This window comes from Oryctolagus cuniculus, chromosome 3 (assembly GCF_964237555.1).
Source record: "Oryctolagus cuniculus chromosome 3, mOryCun1.1, whole genome shotgun sequence".
In the NCBI taxonomy this organism is placed as follows: Eukaryota; Metazoa; Chordata; class Mammalia; order Lagomorpha; family Leporidae; genus Oryctolagus; species Oryctolagus cuniculus.
In genome coordinates, this window is record NC_091434.1 from 171,338,493 (window position 1) to 171,351,712 (window position 13,220).

The 13,220-nt window shown below is 48.3% G+C and overlaps 1 non-coding gene across 1 annotated transcript; it reads right to left on the reverse strand.

The window, feature by feature from the left end:
* Positions 1–12,864: 12,864 nt before the first annotated feature.
* TRNAC-GCA (transfer RNA cysteine (anticodon GCA)) lies at positions 12,865–12,936 on the reverse strand. The gene has a single exon. It is a non-coding gene; the product is annotated as a tRNA-Cys (tRNA).
* Positions 12,937–13,220: the final 284 nt, after the last annotated feature.

Consider the following 13,220-nt stretch of genomic DNA (forward strand, 5'->3'; position numbering starts at 1 on the left):
AGGATGGCCCAAGTGCTTGGGCCCTGCACCCCATGGGAGACCAGGAGAAGCACCTGGCTCCTGCCATTGGATCAGCACGGTGCGCCGGCCACGGCGGCCATTGGAGGGTGAACCAACCGCAAAAGGAAGACCTTTCTCTCTGTCTCTCTCACTGTCCACTCTGCCTGTCAAAAAAAAAAAAAATGTGAACAAAGATGTATACATAAAGATGTTCATTATATCGTTTATAACAATGAAAAATAAAAGGAAACTAAACATTTAGTATTAAGAGGAAGTTATATAAATTTAGGAGTGCACTAAAGTATCAGTTAACTTTTTCTTACAATAGCAAAATAACTGAGACAAGCTATCTGGATTTTACTGACATATCCATGCACTAGAGTACTAAGCTGGCTTTGAGTTCTCAGCACACAGATGCTCTGTGAATGAAATTAACTTTGTTAATCCGCTTTTCTAGTACTATAACTGAACCACAGAGTGGGTGCTACAGTGTGGATATGGGATGTCTCCCAAAGGTCCTTGGGTTAAAAACTTGGTGCTCAGGGTAGTGCTATTGGGAGTTGGAACCTGCAGGAGGTGGGGCCTTCCACAGGTCACTGATGGTGTGCCTTGGAGGTAGCTCTCACCTGACCTCTGGAGTGAGAGGACTGCTATAACAGCTTGAGTTTGGCCCCATCTGCTCTCTCTACTTCCTGACTTGCCATGAGAGTCTTCAGAGGACCTGCCATGAGACCCTCACCAGAGCCTGCATCATGCTGTTTGGACTCTTGTTCTCCAAAACTGTAAACTAAACTTCTCTTTTCTTCATAAATAGCTTGTCTCAGGTATTTTGCTGTAGTAACAAAATGTTGGCTGATACACAAGGTAATTTTGAAGAACAAGGTGTGGGGAGCAACTGGGAGCAACTCGGACTAGACTAAGTTACTGGAATTAAGACTTATTCTATGCATCTGCTCTCCCACAATATGGCGCTGAGAAGGGAGAAGCAGCTTCTACACAGCTGCCTCCAGTTCAACCAATAAACAGCAGGACCTGCTCCTGATTGGAGGAGAGCAGCGTACTCGGCGTGTGGGTAGCAGAGTTGGGATTGGTGGAAGAGGACTATAAAGGAGGGGAGAGACAACATGCACCAGGAACATCTAAGGGGAACATCTGAAGGAACACCTGTGCAGCCCCCGAGAGAGCCGGCCGGCGGTGTGCCGCTCCCCCGCAGAAGTGGGGAATGTGGCAGGGGGAACCGCCCTTCCATGGAGGTGGAAGGGACAGTAGCCAACTCGGGAAGAACCAGCAGCAAACCCGGGGAGGGCCGAGCAGACGAAAGAACAGCGCAGGGTCCTGTGTCGTTCCTCCACGAAGACGGGGAGCGACATAATGGTGCCGTGACTCGGATATGAAGCCTAGGCAGGGCTTAGTGTCGTTCCTCCACGAAGAGGGGGAGCGACACAAGGGTTTTTGAAATGCGCAGTTCTGGAAGCTGCCAAGTGCAAGAGCTTGACACTGACATCTGGGGAGGGCTGTCTTGCTGCATCATACCTGATCGAGGGCACCCATGGTACGATAGCAATCCTGGTCCCTTGGGTCTCTTTCCTACTTCTTATAAAGCCATGAATGCCATCATAGGGGCCTTGCCCTAACGACCTCATCTAATCCTAATTACCTTCCAAAGGCTGCATCTCTGAATACCATTCACATAAGAATTTTGGGATTAAGTTTCTAACACATAAACTTAGGGGGACACTAACAAAGTTGAAAATGGTGATTTTTTAAAAAAAAAAGTTTGTTTATTTATTTATTTATTTGAAAGGCAAAGTTACAGAGAGAGAGAGAGGCAGAGGCAGAGGGAGAAGGAGAAAGGGAAAGATTTTTCATCAACAGGTTCACTCCCCAAATGGCCAGGACTCAAACTGGCACCTGTATGGGATGCCACTGATGCAGGCTGAAGCTTTACCTGCCATGCCACAGCACGAGCCCTAAAAATGGTGATTTAAATAATATTTAATAAGAAAGATAATGCCTATGATGGACTATTACATACAGAACATAAGAAATAAAAGGAATATATAGTATTAATAACATATTTTTTTAAATGTAGAGTTAAGTCAAGACTTCTAATTATGGGATTTGGGGATTGTGGCTAGTTTCAGTTTTTAGTCTTTGCAACATTTTGTTTTTCTAAATGCTCTGTAATGAGTATATATTAATGTTGTAATCAGAAAAATTAATGAATAATTTTGGAGACTTATCAATGAACCAGTCTTAGTCTGTTTTCTGCTGCTACAAAAAAACTGAGACTGTATACTTTATAAAGGAAACAAAGTCTTTTTTATTTCCCACTTATGCAGCTTGGAAGTCCAATATGAGGCAGTTCCATCTGGGTGGCCTTGGTGGAGGCTGTCGTGGCAGATGGCATTCCATAGAGGGCGTACCAATGGAAGTGATCCCATGGAGTCAGGAAGCCAGAGGGATTCGGGGACCAGGACTTACTCTCTCTCCCTCCCTCTTTAAAGATTTCATTTATTTGAGGGGTAGAGTTTCAGACAGAGAGAGTGAGAGACAGAGAGAAAGGTCTTCCACCCACTGGTTCACTACCCAGATGGCCTCAACAGCTGGAGGTGAGTTGATCTGAAGCCAGGAGCTTCTTCTGGGCCTCCCACTTGAGTGGAGGGACCCAAGCACTTGGGCCATCTTGAAGAGTTTCCCAGGCCGTAAGCAGAGAGCTGGATTGGAAGAGGAACAGCCAAGACACAAAACAGCGCCCATATGGGATGCCGGCACTGCAGGCAGATGCTGAGCCCACCACGCCATAGGGTCAACCAGGTCTTCTCTCTCTTCCTCTCTCTCTCTCTCTCTCTCTCTCTCTCTCTCTAAGATTTATTTATTTATTTGAAAGCCAGAGTTACACAGAGAGAGAAGGAAAAGCAGAGAGAAAGAAAGAGAGGTCTTCCATCCGCTGGTTCATTCCCCAGGTAGCTGCAATGGCCAGAGCTGCACCGATCCGAAGCCAGAAGCCAGGAGCTTCCTCCGGGTCTCCCACACGGATGCAGGGGCTCAAGGACTTGGGTCATCCTCCACTGCTTTCCCAGGCCACATCAGAGAGCTGGATTGAAAGTGGAGCAGCCAGGACTTGAACCAGTGCCCTTAGGGGATGCTGGCTCTGCAGGTGGCAGCTTCATCCGCTACGTCACAGCGCTGGCCGTATAGTCTTCTCTTTTATGACAACTCACTTGCACAGGAACTAACATGAGTCCCCTGAAAGCTACATTAATCCCTTCCAAGGGTGGTGCCCCTCCAATGACCTAATTGCCTCGGGCCAGGCCCCCCTCTTAAAGGTTCCATCACCTCTTAACACTTAACATTGGGACCCTTGGGGAATGCATTCAAACCATAGCAAAACCAGATGGGATGAAAAAGAGACATCAGGAGCCAGCTGCTGAAGAAATTCTTCTTGGAAAGAGTAGGGGAGGGGGCCACTCTGCAGACCCATGAGAAAAAGATTAGTTTTGCTTGTTCCAACTCAAAGACAACAGTTAAGGGGCCGGCGCCGTGGCTCCCTTGGTTAATCCTCCGCCTGTGGACACTGGGTTCTAGTCCCGGTTGCTCCTCTTCCAGTCCAGCTCTCTGCTGTGGAGGATGGCCCAAGTGCTTGGGCCCTGCACCCCATGGGAGACCAAGAGAAGCACCTGGCTCCTGGCTTCTGATTGGCACAGTGCCGGCCGTGGTGGCCATTTGTGGAGTGAACCAATGGAAGGAAGACCTTTCTCTCTGTCTCTCTGTCTCATTGTCTATAACTCCACCTGTCAAATAAATTTTTAAAAAAAAAGAGAGAGAGAGAGAACAGTTAAATACTGAGAACTCAGAACCACAGACTGGCACTGTGGCATAGCAGGTAAAGCTGCTGCCTGCAGCTCTGGTATCCCATTGGGACACCTGTTAGAGACCAGGCTGCTCCACTGCTGACACAGCTCCATGTTAATGTGGCGAGAAAACAGCAGAGGACGGCTCAAGTGCTTGGGCCCCTGCACGTATGCGAGAGACCCAGAAGAAGCTGCTGGCTTCTGACTTCAGATTGGCCTAGCTCTGGAAGTTGTGGCCATTTAGGGAGTGAACCAGTGAGTGGAATGTCACTCTGTCTCTCCTACTCTCTCTGTAACTGTGCCTTTCAAATAAATTAAAATTTTTTTAAAGAACTCAGACCACGTAAGCCAAGACCATGGAACATTTTGTTTTTCATTTTTTTTAATATTTAATTTCTTTGAATGGCAGAATTACAGAGAGGGAGAGACAGAGAAAACTTCCATCTGTTGGTTCACTCCCCTCAAAGAGCCACAATAGCCAAGAGTAGGCCAGGCCAAAGCCAGGAGTCAGGAGCCTCTTCCAGGTTTTCCATGTGAGTTCAAGGGCCCATTCTCACACTGCATGCTATCCGTACGCGGGGAAAGGCAGACAGTGGGACCATTAATCACTTCTACAGTGGCCCTAAGACATAAAACTCACTCCTGGTCCTGTAGGTGTTTGTTGAAAGGTCCTGTGACCTGGGAACCCCCGGCAGTTCATCCTAGCTTAGGACGGTATCTGGGCTGACTTAGGCCTCCACAGTGACCACTGCTCTCCAGCCCACATCAGGCACTCCAAGACGGAACGCGGGCATCCTAGCCAGCTTCTTAATCACTAGGCCAACACCTGCCTCCCTATTTATTTATTTGTCACAGATATTTTTTAAACACTTCTTAACCTCCAGGCTGTGTGCAAGGTCCAGGAACTATATTGGTGCATAATACGCCAGCAATACACTTGTGGTTGATCAAGTTGGCTTATTACTCATTGCTGTGAAAGAGAACACCCACAATAGGGATCCGTGGGAGATCTCAGGAAGAGAGTGTTAGAAAGGACTTAAAGGATTTGGACTTTGGTTAGGTAATTCTAGGTAGGGGCAAAGAAGCAGAGGTTCAGTCTGTGTGTGTAGACTGCTTTTTGTTACAGTAATGAAATACCCAAAGCAGGCTAATCGGACAAACAAAAGAAGTTTGTTTAGTTCGCAGGTCTGGAGATTCATGGGCAAGGCACTGGGATGGTCTGAGCTCTGGTGAGCACCTCATGATGGATAACTTCCCAACAGTGTGTGGGCAGGAGGGGCGGGGGAGAAGAGAGCACAACTTGAAACAGGAATCCAGAGAGCAAGTCTGGTGTCAGCCTCAGGCTTTTTTATGAACTTGCTCTTTTGAGAACTGATCTAAGCGTCTCACCAGAACTACCCTAATCCCTTTTGGGGTCAGCACTCCCAGTGACATAAGGATCTACCACTGGGCCCACTTCTTTTTTTTTTTTTTTTTTTTTTTTTTTAAGATTTTATTTATTTATTTATTTGAGAGGTAGAGTTACAGATAGTGAGAGGGAGAGACAGAGGGAATGGCCTTCCTTTCCATTGGTTCACTTCCCAAATGACCGCAATGGCTGGAGCTGCGCCAGTCCGAAGCCAGGAGCCAGGCGCTTCTTCCTGGTCTCCCATGTGGGTGCAGGGGCCCAAGGACTTGGACCATCTTCTACTGCTTTCTCAGGCCACAGCAGAGAGCTGGATTGGAAGAGGAGCAGCCGGAACTAAAACCAGCGCCCATATAGGATGCCAGCGCCGCAGGTGGAGGATTAACCTAGTGTGCCACAGCGCTAGCCCCTGGGCCCACTTCTTAACAGTCCATACCCCCTTGCAACATTGTCACACTATGGGCTAAGCCTCCAACACGCGAACCTTTGGAGGAGAAGCCACTTCCAAGCCATAGCAGTCTGGGTTAGACGCTTTCAGAAAACACAGGTAGTTGTATGACTGAGGGTCTGCCTGGTTCTTTCCTGAAGGGAAAATAGACCAGAGTGAGGTCCCAGCTTTAATTGGGAAAGTAGCAGTCATTCATGTAAGTTGGAAGGATGATAACAGGTATTTTGTAGTTTGGACAATGCCAATGTCTTCTCTGTATTCGGACATGATTACAGAGTGGTCTTGCATGGTCTCGATTCATCACAGAGTACTCTTGTTACAATGTGGCTGTTCTGTGGCACAGTTTATGTTCCACAGGAAAATATCAAAACCAACCTGTGATAACTGAGCCAGCTCATAACAACACCAAGGCCCAGTGATTGGACCAGGCCAGCTTCTGTGGATCAGGGACAGCTTTCCTCTTTCTCACAGTAAATATAGAACTGTGTGTGACGCTAAGTGCTCTGCAAAACGAGTAAACTGCAGTGACAGAGAATCCAGCAAGCTTGGCCTGGGTCCATTTGCACAAGCTGACTGCAGAAAGCTTCACTTAGGAAGTAGTGTTCAAGACAAAACTGGACACGCATTATATTTGCTTATATAAATGTATATCCTAAATGTAAAATGAGTCTTTTAGATATTTCTTTTATTTATTTGAAAAACAGAGTAACATAGAGAGAGGGAGAGACACAGAGAGAAAGAGATCTTCCATCCATTAGCTCACTCCTCAAACGGCTGCAACACTCAGGGCTAGGCCAGGACAAAGCCAGGAGCCTGGAACTCCATCCAGATCTCCCACATGGGTTCAGGGGCCCAAGCACTTGGACTGTCGTCCATTGGTTTCCCAGGGGCATTGACAAGGAGCTGGACTGGAAGCAGAGCAGCTGGGACTGGAACCAGCACTCTGATAGGGGATGCCAGTGTTGCAGCAGCAGCCTAACTTGTTGCACCACTGCCTGCCCCTTAAAATATTTTCTTGTTATAGCTGGCCGTAAGAAACAGAAAGAGAGTGGCCGGCGCTGTGGCGTAGCGGGTTAAGCTGCAGCCTCTAGTGCCAGCATCCCATATGGATCAAGTCCTGACTGCTTCTCTTCCAATCCAGCTCTCTGCTATGGCTTGGGAAAGCAGTAGAAGATGGCCCGAGTGCTTGGGCCCCTGCACCCACGTGGGAGACCCGGAGGAAACTCCTGGATCCTGGCTTTGAATTGGCCCTGCTCCAGCCACTTCGGCCATTTGGGGAGTGAACCTGCGGATGGAAGACCTCTCTCTCTCTCTCTGCCTCTCCTCTCCCTGTGTAACTCTGACTTTCAAATAAATAAATCTTAAAACAAAAACAAAAAAACACTGCATAGGTCCTGCACTGTCGCTCCCCCTCTTCGTGGAGGAACGACACAGGACCCTGCGTTGTTCTTTTGTCTGCTCGGCCCTTCCCGGGTTTGCTGCTGGTTCTTCCCGGGTTGGCTACCGTCCCTTCCACCTCCGTGGAAGGGCGGTTCCCCCTGCCACTTTCCCCACTTCCACGGGGGAGCGGCACACCGCCGGCCGGCTCTCTCGGGGGCTGCTCAGGTGTTCCTTCAGATAGATGTTCCCGGTGCATGTTGTCTCTCTCCTCCTTTATAGTCCTCTTCCACCAATCCCAACTCTGCTACCCACACGCCGAGTACGCTGCTCTCCTCCAATCAGGAGCAGGTCCTGCTGTTTATTGGTTGAACTGGAGGCAGCTGTGTAGAAGCTGTTTCCTCCTCTCCCAGCACCATATTGTGGGAGAGCAGATGCATAGAATAAGTCTTAATTCCAGTAACTTAGTCTAGTCCGAGTTGCTCCCCACACTGCACTATGGCATAGTGGGTAAAGCTGCCGCCTGCAGCGCTGGCATCCCATATGGGCGCCAATTCTAGTCCAAGCTGCTCCACTTCCTATCCAGTTCTCTGCTATGGCCTGGGAACCCAAATCCTTGGACCCCTGCATCCGTGTGGGAAACCCGGAAGAAGTTCCTGGCTCCTGCCTTCGGATCAGCTCGGTTCCAGATGTTGCAGCCAATTAGGGAGTGAACCATCGGATGGAAGACCTCTCTCTTTCTCTCTCTCTCTTTCTCTCTCTCTGCCTCTGCCTCTGCCTCTTTGTAACTCTGCCTTTAAAATAATAAATAAATATTTTTTAAAATTTTTTTAAAAAAGAAAACCATTATGCGATGAAAATATCAACATGGGTTAAAAGGGTAAGAATAAGTTGGATCGCGTCATTCAGGCCCTTCAAGTAAGAAGTTGTGTTTTATTTTAAGTATTGGGTTGATCAACATAATATTGTTGTTTTTCTTTTTGACTGACAGTTTCATTAGGTTGAATCTAATGAAGTGAAACCCCATTGAAAGGTCTAACTAGGGGAGTTCTAGGGAGAGGTTAGGGTTAGGGTTGGGGTTAGGGTTAGGGTTAGGGTTAGCTGCTGAGTAGAAGATAGATTGAAGGCAGATGAGAGGGCAGGGAAAAGATAAGTAAGGATACAATCAGTTTGAAACAAAGTTGTTCTAGCATGCAGTCCTCAGATTTGTTGGCTTTGAGATGTGTTTTGTTAATTACTCAGCAGAGTATGGGCAGTAAGGACTTGACTCATGCTAAGAATGTGTAAAATATTAAAAATAGTAAAATCAAAATGCCAAATTTTTTAACTCATAATCAATAAAACTATCAAGCATACTAAATTCTGTGTTAACTGGCTAATGAATCTCTTCCCATGAAAAGCTAATTTTTTTTAAGGATTTGTTTATTAATCTGAAAGAGCTACAGAGAGAGGGGGAGAGACAAACAGGGAAAGAGATATTCTATCCACTGGTTCACTCCCCCAGACAGCTGCCATGGCCAGGGCTGGGCCACGCGGAAGCTAGGAGCCAGGAGCTTCTTTCAGGTCTCCCACATGGATAGCAGGGGGCCAAGAACTAGGGCCATCTTCCACTGCTTTCCCAGGCCATTATCAGTGAGCTGGATCTAAAGTGGAGCAGCCAGGTCTTGACCAGGTGTCCATATGGGATGCTGGCACTATAGGCAGCGGCTTTACCCACAATGCCAGGCCCAGAAAGTTAAATTAAAACCAACAGGTTGTTTAGTGAGATCACAAGAAATGAAAGTTGGGGCAGTGCTGTAGCAGAGGGTTAAGCCATTGCCTGCAGTGCCAGCATCCCATTTGGTGCTGATTCCAGTGCCGGCTGCTCCACTTCTGATCCAGCTCCTTGCTAATGAGTCTGAGAAAGCAGTGGATGATGGCCCGGGTCCTTGGGCCCCTGCACCCACATGGGAGATCCAGAAGAAGCCCCTGGCTCCTGGCTTCTGATAGGCCCAGGCCCAGCCATTGCAGCCATTTGGGAGTGAACCAGCAAATGGAAGATGTCTCTCTCTCTTATATCTCTGCCTTTCAAATAAATAAATAAATGTTAAAAGAAAGAGAGAGTGAGAGAGACAGAGAACGAAAGAAGAGAGAAGAGGGGAGGGGAGGGGAGGGGAGGGAAGGGAAGGGAAGGGAAGGGAACCCAGGGTATTAATGACAGCTATAGGTAGCAAACTTTGTTGACATTATCACTATTTGTAAATACGTTTTTACTGGTGATGTAGTAGTTTACACACAAGAATGACTGGCCTAGAGGTTAAGACATGAGTGGAGGGATCAGCTCTGTGGCACAGTGGGCTAAGCCTCCTCCTGCAGCGCTGGTATCCCACAGGGCACTGGTTCGAGTCCCAGCTGCTCCTCTTTCCATCCAGCTCTCTGCGGGTGGCCTGGGAAAGCAGTGGAAGGAGGCCCAAGTGCTTTGGCCCCTGCAGCTGCATAGGAGACCTGGAAGAGGCTCCTGACTCTGGTTTCAGATCGACGCAGCTCTGGCTGTTGCAGCCATCTGGGAAGTGAACCAGAATATAGAAGACCTTTCTGTCTCTCCTTCTCTCTGTAACTCTACCTCTCAAATAAAGAAATAAAAATCTTAAAAAAAAAAAAAAAAGACATGGGTTGGGACACACAAATCACATATCGAAGTACCTGGGTTTGAGTCCCAACTTGTCTCCTGATTACTGTGAATGTGCTTTTGGGGGGTGGGGGAGGGTGGCGTGTTAATGGCTCAAGTAGCTGGGTTCCTGCCACCCACGTGGGAAATCTGTACTGAGCTCCTAGTACCTAGCTTCAGCTCACCCTGGCATTGGCCATCATGAAGATTTGAGGAGTAAACCACTGGATAAGAGACCTCTCTCCCTCATTTTCTCTTTCTGTAATAAGTAAATAAAAATTTTAAAAAATGTGAGAGGTGGAGGTCAGTGTTGTGGTGCAGCCAGTTAAGCCACCACTTGTGACGCTGGCATCCATATCTGAGTGCTGGTTCAAGTCCCGGCTGCTCTACTGCTGATTCACTTCCTGCCAGTGCACCTAATAAGGCAGCGGAAATTGGCCCAAATTCTGGCCCCTGCTGCCCATGTGGGTCACCAGAACAAAGTACCTGGCTGTTGCTTTTGGCCTGGCTCAAGCCTAGCCCAATGTTGTGGCCATCTGGGAACCGAACCAACAGACGAAAGCTCTCTCTTCTGTCTCTCCTTCTCTGTCGTTCTCCCTCTCAAATAAAATAATATTTTTAATGGGGCATGTTGTTTTGGGTATTGTTTAGGATGCCACTTCTGCTGACCACAGTTCATGTTTGGGTGTGCCCTTCCAGTCCCGGTTCTGCTCCCGATTCCAGCTTCCTTCTTTTTTTGTTTTGTTTTGTTTTGTTTGTTTTTGTTTGTTTGTTTTTTGACAGGCAGAGTGGAAAGTGAGAGAGACAGAGAGAGACAGAGAGAAAGGTCTTCCTTTGCCGTTGGTTCACCCTCCAATGGCCGCTGTGGCCAGCGCACTGCACTAATCCGATGGCAGGAGCCAGGTACTTCTCCTGGTCTCCCATGGGGTGCAGGGCCCAAGCACTTGGGCCATCCTCCACTGCACTCCTGGGCCATAGCAGAGAGCTGGCCTGGAAGAGGGGCAACCGGGACAGAATCCAGCGCCCTGACCGGGACTAGAACCCGGTGTGCCGGCGCCGCTAGGCGGAGGATTAGCCTAGTGAGCCGCGGCGCCAGCCCCAGCTTCCTTCTAATGCTCATCCTGGGGAGCAGCAGGTGATGGCTCGAGTCCTTGGGTCCCGTGAGAGACCAGATTGAGTTCTCAGCTCCTAACTTGAGCCTGGCCTGTCCCTGATTGTTATAGACATTTAAGGAGTTAACCAGCAGATGGGAGATCTCTGTGCCTGTCTCTGTCTCTTTCTCTGTGTGCATCTATTTGACTTTCAAACAAATAAATGCAAATTTAAAAAGAATATAGCTTAGGGCCGGCGCTGTGACTCGGTGGGTTAAGCTGCCGCCTGCAGTGCCAGCATCCCATATGGGCACCAGTTCAAGTCCCAGCTGCTCCACTTCTGATCCAGCTCTCTGCTATGGCCTGGGAAAGCTGTAGAAGATGGTTTAAGACCTTGGGCCCCTGCACCCACGTGGGAGACCTGGAGGAAGCTCCTGGCTCCTGGCTTTGGATTGGCTCAGCTCCAGCCATTGTAGCCATTTGGGGAGAGAACCAGCAGATGGAAACCACCCCCGCTTCTCTGCCTCTGCCTTTCAAATCAATATATGAATCTTTAAAAAAAAAGGGGGGGGGACACTGGGAGTGAGCATTTGGCCTAGTATTTAAGATGCCTGTGTCCCACACTGGAGACCCTGGGTTTGATTCTCAGTCCTGGTTTCTGACTCCAGCGTCCTGCCAGTAAGGACTCTAGAAGACTCTAGGAATTTATCAGTGGTTGTGACTCAAATAATTGGGTTCCTGCCACCCGTGCAAGAGTTTCTGGCTGCCAGCTTTGGCTCCTGCCCAGCCTCTGCTATTGCAAGCATTTGTGGGGTGAACCAACAGACGGGGGCTCTGTCTGTCTCTGTGTCTCTGTGCCTCTCAAATAAATAAAAAATGAACACTTTTTTTTAGTTTGAAATTTCTTTAGAAATTTCTCTCTCTTTTTTTAAAGATTTATTTATTTATTTGAAAGTCAGTATTACACGGAGAGAGAAGGAGAGGCAGAGAGAGGTCTTCTATCTGTTGGTTCACTCCCCAGTTGGCCCCAATGGCTGGAGCTGCGCCAATCTGAAGCCAGGAGCCAGGCGCTTCCCCTGGGTCCCCCACACAGGTGCAGGGGCCCAAGGACTTGGGCCATCTTCCACTGCTTTCCCAGGCTACAGCAGAGAGCTGGAATGGAAGAGGAGCAGCCGGGACTGGAACCGGCACTCATGTGGGATGCTGGCACCACAGGCGGCGTCCTTACCCACTATGCCAAAGTGCCAGCCCCAGAAATTACTTTTTTTTTTTAAGATATATTTTATTTATTTGAAAGGCAGTGTTACAGGAATGAAGGAGAGTCAGAGAGAGAGGGAGAGATCTTCCATCCACTGGTTCACTCTCAAAATGGCTGCAATGGCTAAGGCTGGGCCAGGTTGAAGCCAGGAGCCAAGAGCTTCTTCTTGAGTCTCTCCCTGACATTAGCAGGGAGCTGGATCAGAAGTGGAGTAGCAGGGACTGGAACTGGCGCTCAGACGGGAAGCCGGTATTGCAAGCAGTGGCTTAACCTGTTATGCCAGAACCCCAATCACTACACTAGAAATTTGTGCAGGCAATTTACAAAGTTTAAAGGTACTTAATATCTTTGTTCTTCTCCCAGAATACATAGTCATTTTAATACCTTACCTTTGATCATTTTATTTCTTATGCTATTGTTGATCAGTATTTAAGTTTTATCTCAAAAGACCTGTATTTAGATGTTACTAGTAGGTTTACTTATGTGTGCCCATCTTTTTGTTCAACATTCCTTCTTGTAGCCCAGTCTGCCCATAAAGGATCATTTTGCTTTTCTCTAGCCTATGTGTTTTCCATTCTTCTTTTTAAGTGAAGGTATGTTGGTGGTAAACGCTCACTTTTGTCTGTTCTGGAAGAATACTTTAGTTGGGAGTGGAATTCTAAGGTGGCTTTGATTTTTATTAGTGACATTTAGAATGGGTCACACATGATCTTCTGTCAAGAAGTTGGCCAACAGGAAAAGGACCTCAGATTTCTTTCTGATCTCTTCTCATGGCCAAAAGGCTAGGGGGCACCCGGATTTGAACCGGGGACCTCTTGATCTGCAGTCAAATGCTCTGCCCCTGAGCTATGCCCCCACCTGCCTCAGTGGGGCCCAATACACTCCCTTTCCGAGTGCAGCCAGAGCCAGCGTTTCTGCCTGTGACCTGCTTCTGGCTGGTCTCTGAGTCACCAGGCCTGCGGCACTGCCCACTCGCTCCTTGCCTTAGAGGAAGCAGCAGGTTTCCTTCTGTCTGTCCCTGAATGAGGGCAGTGCCCGGGGAGCACTCCCTGACTGCCGGCAGGGTCTATGTGACAACCATATTGAGCCCCTGGAAACAGAGACTCAGAACGCCCCGGGGCCTGCTCAAGCCGCAGCCCC